The 5,874-nt window shown below is 41.5% G+C and overlaps 1 long non-coding RNA gene across 1 annotated transcript; it reads left to right on the top strand.

The window, feature by feature from the left end:
* Positions 1-1,468: 1,468 nt before the first annotated feature.
* On the top strand, positions 1,469-2,023 carry LOC130989142 (uncharacterized). Its single transcript, XR_009090502.1, has 2 exons — positions 1,469-1,705; positions 1,810-2,023. It is a non-coding gene; the product is annotated as an uncharacterized LOC130989142 (long non-coding RNA).
* The last annotated feature ends 3,851 nt before the right edge of the window (positions 2,024-5,874 follow it).

Here is a 5,874-nt window from a genome sequence, read left to right as displayed (position 1 = left end):
CCTTATGCTCTTTACCTGCTTTTGCACGTCTTTGCTTGTTAATATTTGTTTATTAATTGTGCTTAGACGAGCATGCTAGTAGGTTTACCGTTTTCTTAAGCATGTTTTAGAATTCTGCGAGCATGATTTACATGTTGCGTTCTAGAGAAGCATGTTTAGGTTTATGTGCTTGAGCATGAACAAACCTTTTGAAAGAAAAAAAGACTAAGCTGTTTAATAATTTTTATAGTAATTAAAAATTATTTTAGACCTCCACATGCGGTCTCTAGACAAAGTGATTAGCAATATGAGTAAACGTCCACCCAACGTGGCTTACTTCATATTTGTTTTTTCATAAGTTTGTCAGAAGAGGTTTCTATTAAAAATATTTAAACCATTAAAGTAGTGGGAGTTATGCAGTAAACGTCCACCCAACGTGGCTTACTTGTGTAATTTTCACAAGTACTTTGGAGAATGGAATTAAATAAGATAACCAAGAAAATTAAATTGAAAGCGGCATGGTCCGAGTGAGTATGCTAATTTCGAGAATTTAATTTTCAAGGTTAAAATGTGGTCATTGCTTAGATATCATATCAAGTACAATGTACAACTCCCAAAGGAGTCCCTTCTTGATGATGATATGGTCTAGTTAAGGTGCCAACTATTAATTTCCTTTGTCAAAAGGTTAAGTTGACATGGATGGAAATTAAATGACTAGGTAAATAGTCTGGTTAAGGAGTTCGTGTGTAAACGTCCACCCAACGTGGCTTGCACATGTGATTCTTTGAGCCGTTGGAGGTTTCATTAATATTGTTTTATCAAAAGGTTACAATATTATTGTTACGAACTATGTGTTTTTCATGTTCTTACATGTTTATTTGTTTACTTTCAGATATGTCTATGTCTCCGATTATTAACATTCTAGCAAACAATCCTCTCATCGGTCCTAATTACACCGAATGGAAACGCCATATTATGTACATACTTGACGCTGATGAGCACAGTTTTGTGCTTACCAGTCCACGTCCCGCGGCCTTAACTGATGAGTCGACTGATGCGGAACGTGAGGCGCATAAGAGGTGGCACAAGTCGAATAATATGGCCAAGTGTTATATTATGATGACTATGTCGCAAAATTTGCAACTCCAGCATCAGGTCATGGATGACGCATCGACCATCATGTTAAACCTCAGCGAGGTTTATGGGGAGTCCGAGAGGTCTGCTCGCTTTAACTTGATGAGAGAAATCTTATCTTGTAGGATGAGCGAGGGCAGTCCTGTGCACGATCATGTCATGCATATGACAAATCTGTTTGACAGGCTTGATCTGCTAGGAGGGGGTATCGAAGGCGAAGCCAAGGTCGATATCATCCTCAATACTCTCCCCAAAACTTTTGAGCACTTCCGTCTCAATGTCGTTATGAGCAAAGTCAACTACACTCTTAATGAGTTGTTGAATGCTCTAGTTGCAGCAGAGGGAGTGATGGGCCGTGGGAAAGAGGTCCTTGTTGCTGCCAAGGGATCTGCTTCTTCGTCGAAAGGCGGGAAAAAGAAGTGGAAAGGTCCAAAGGGCAAGCATGACCATGAGGCTAGTGGGAGCGGTAAAGCCAAAGCAGATGGCCCTACCGGCGGCGTGAAGAAGCCAACGGGCAAGGGAAAGTGCTTCAAATGCGGCAAGGTTGGGCATTGGAAGAAAGATTGTCCAGTGCTCAAGGCAAAGGGACAAGGTACGTCACAAGTTTTAGTAACTGAAACATGTTTAGCTTCGTTTTCTACTCATTCGTGGGTAGTGGATACGGGGGCAACTGACCATGTTTGTTACACCTTGCAGGGCTTCAAGCCAACAAGGGAGCTAGCAAGTGATGAGATCACCATCTCCATGGGCAATGCGTCGAAGGTCGCAGCTGTTGCTATTGGAGATTTATCTTTATGTTTTGGTGATGACATTTTAGTTTTGAGAGATATTTTGTATGTGCCGGAGTTTCGGCGGAACATAATTTCTGTTTCAAAATTGTTTTTGAATGGATATTCTGTTATTTTTGATAGGGGTGTTTCTATCATGAGAGATAACAAGACTATTTGTTCTGGAATTTTGAACAACTCTCTCTATACTATTACATGTCCAATTAACAACTCTGTCCATGTTGCATCTACATCACAAATCCTTCCAAATCCGAATAAGAGGAAGTATTATTCTCATGAACAATATACACATACTTGGCACCTAAGATTAGGCCACATCAATCTAAATAGGATCCAAAGGCTCGTTTCAAATGGAATCTTGAAAGACTTTCAAGCGGTTCCATTTAGAACCTGCGAATCCTGTATAGAGGGAAAGATGGCGGCAAGGTCTTTTAAGGTAAAGGGGAATAGGGCCTCGCATGTGTTAGAATTGGTTCACTCTGACTTGTGTGGACCAATGTCCACTAGAGCTCGTGGAGGGTGTGAGTACTTCGTCACTTTCATTGACGATTACTCAAGATATGGGTATATTTACCTACTTCAACGCAAGTCTGAATGCTTTGAGAAATTCAAAGAATTCAAGGCAGAGGTGGAGAAGAGAACGGGTAAATCTATCAAGTCATTGCGGTTTGATTGCGGTGGCGAATACCTCGGGAACGAGTTTTTGCAATACTTGTCAGATTTTGGGATTACATCCCAATTGACTGCACCGGGTACTCCCCAACAGAACGGTGTAGCAGAGAGAAGAAACAGGACTCTTATGGAAATGGTACGATCTATGATGAGCTATGCATCATTGCCTATTTCGTTTTGGGGATATGCCTTGGAAACAGCAGTTTATTTGCTGAATCGGGTACCGTCCAAATCGGTTCCTAAAACTCCTATTGAGTTATGGTCAGGGCGCAAGCCCAGCTTGAATCATATAAAGATATGGGGTTGTCCTGCATACGTGCTAGACAAGGAAGCGAAGAAATTGGAGCCGAGATGCGAATTAATGCTGTTTATAGGATACCCTAAGGAAACGAAAGGTGGTTATTTTTATAATCCGAAGGATCAGAAAGTGGTTGTTAGCACCAACGCACGATTCTTGGAACATGATTATCTAGATAATCACAAGTCTAAGTCCGAGATTATCCTTCAAGAAATCGAAGGCAATGGACAGGCGATTCCATTACCCCAGCCAAGTGTGCAAGTGAATGCACCACAAGACACTGCACGAACCATTGTCACAGCTGTACCACCACCGCTTCGTCGTAGTGGGAGGGTTGTAGTTCAACCCGATCGATTTATGTTCTTGGGAGAATCTTCGGATCTTCTTCCTGTTGATGAACAAAAGGATGTCGACCCAGATAACTATAGACAAGCGATGAAAGATCAAGATGCAGATTCTTGGTACGAAGCCATGGTTTCTGAAATAGAATCCATGGGTGCTATGGATGTATACGAGAAGACCGAACTACCAGATGGCTTCTTAGCTATAGGTAGTAGGTGGGTATACAAGAGAAAGAGAGATTCGGATGGCGAAGTCGCAGCTTTTAAAGCTAGACTGGTGGCGAAAGGCTATACCCAGGAACAGGGTATAGATTATGATGAGACCTTTTCACCGGTTGCCATGCTCAAGTCTATCCGAATACTCCTTGCCATAGCAGCCCACATGAACCTTGAGATTTGGCAAATGGATGTCAAGACCGCTTTCCTAAACGGTTTCCTTGAAGAAGGAAGGGACATCTACATGCAGCAACCTGAAGGGTTTGTGAAGAAGGGCGAAGAGCATCTTGTATGGAAGCTTAAAAAGTCCATTTATGGACTTAAGCAAGCTTCAAGGTCATGGAACAAACGTTTTGACGAGGTCATTAAATCCTTTGGATTTACTCGTTGTGAGAACGAAAATTGCGTGTACCGTTTAGATGCTAATGGTGACGTGGTTTTCCTTGCACTTTATGTAGATGATATCCTCCTCATTGGCAACAATGTTGAGCTATTATCAGACATAAAGAAGTGGTTATCCGAACAGTTTCAAATGAAGGACTTAGGAGATGCAGCGTACATCCTGGGGATCAAGGTCGTTCGTGATCGCCAGAAAAGGATGTTGAGCTTATCTCAAGCGTCTTACATTGATACTGTGATTGCTCGTTTTAGCATGCAAAATGCCAAGAAAGGCTTGCTACCTTTTAGACATGGCATTCCTTTGTCTAAGGACATGTGTCATAAGACGCCTAGTGAGGTTGAGGAGATGAGGAAGATACCCTATGCTTCCGCCGTAGGTAGCCTCATGTATGCGATGCTATGCACGAGACCTGATATTTGCTATGTCGTTGGCATGGTTGCAAGATATCAGTCGAACCCTGGACCAGGACACTGGACTGCGGTAAAGCATATTCTCAAGTACCTGAAACGGACTCGAGATTATAGGCTAGTTTACCGGTCAGACAGTCTATTTCCTTTGGGTTACACCGATTCGGATTTCCAGGCTGACCGGGATGAGAAGAGATCTACCTCTGGTTATGTGTTTACCTTGGGAGGTGGAGCCGTATCATGGCGGAGTGCAAAGCAGAAGTGCATTGCAGACTCCACCATGGAAGCCGAATATGTAGCTGCTTCGGAAGCTGCTAAGGAGGCTGTATGGTTCCGGAACTACCTCTTGGACCTAGGAGTGGTCCCTAATTTGCCTAAGAGTATCATAATTTATTGTGATAACTCGGGTGCAGTGGCAAATTCTAAGGAACCCAGGAGCCACAAGGCGTCAAAACACATAGAGAGAAAGTACCACATCATACGAGAAATCGTAAACAGAGGAGATGTGCTAGTAGAAAAGATTAATACATTGGAGAACCTATCTGATCCTTTCACGAAAAGCTAAAGACCTATGAGAAGCATGCTCGAGGGATGGGATTGCGGTTGATGCCACCCACTTAGAGAAAAAACTTTCAGTATAAGTGGGAGAGATGAAGTGAAGTTTTTGTAATAGCTAGTATTTAGACACATTGTATACTAAAAGTTTTGCTTTAGTATAAGTGGGAGATTGTTGGATTTGTATACTGAAAGCAAGAACTTTATGCTTGTATACAATGATTCCTGTTTTCACTATTCTTATCTCCTATCTGATTGTGTTCATGATTACATATGTATGTTCTTTATCTCTGTATAAGTAGATTATATGGTGTGTTGTAGATCACAGAAGACCATATAATTGGAATAACCTTAAGAGATATAATATGATCACAGCCAAAATAACTCTAGGAAGTTATATACTAACTCGAGTACTCTGTATCTTGGGTGATAGCGGTTAATATATGATATCTGATTATCTGTATTAGTACCCGTATCCGGTATAGGATAATGACATCCCCTTAAGCAGCTCAATAAGGTTTATTACGCTAAACCCTGCAGGTTGATTAAATTCAGGCGTAATAATAAAGTTTGAGTGGTACTACTTAAGGAATTATTAAGAGATTAATTAATTTAAGCTGTCAGAGCTCTAATTAATTAATGGATGTCGAATATTTTAAATACGGAGATTTAATAAGTCTAAATACAAGCCCCGACTCATCACCGGCAATAAAGGGGTAAGTCAGTATCGGTTCTCTAGTGGAATGAACTGATATTTATAAATTAATTATGGTCTGGGCTGACCATGGATAAATTAATTTATTTGAGGCCCATCTTTATTCCTTGTATCTGGTCCCTGGGCTGGCCCAATGTCTCCTAGCCCAAGAAGACAGAATTTTCGGCCCTCACATGTAAAGTGGCGCCTCCTCCTCTTTTCTGTATTATTAAATACAGCTGTCAGCTCTCAGGAAAATACACTGATAAAAATTAAGGTTTTTGAGAGCAGAGGGAGGCGCAGAAACGTGTATGGTCTTTATGTCTTGGGAATTTCCATAGTTCGTTGTCCATCCAACGTTGGGAATTGAGCGGAATACAGTCGAGAAGA

The sequence above is a fragment of the Salvia miltiorrhiza genome, chromosome 6 (assembly GCF_028751815.1).
Source record: "Salvia miltiorrhiza cultivar Shanhuang (shh) chromosome 6, IMPLAD_Smil_shh, whole genome shotgun sequence".
Lineage (NCBI taxonomy): Eukaryota > Viridiplantae > Streptophyta > Magnoliopsida > Lamiales > Lamiaceae > Salvia > Salvia miltiorrhiza.
This window is presented reverse-complemented; position numbering and strand designations above follow the sequence as displayed.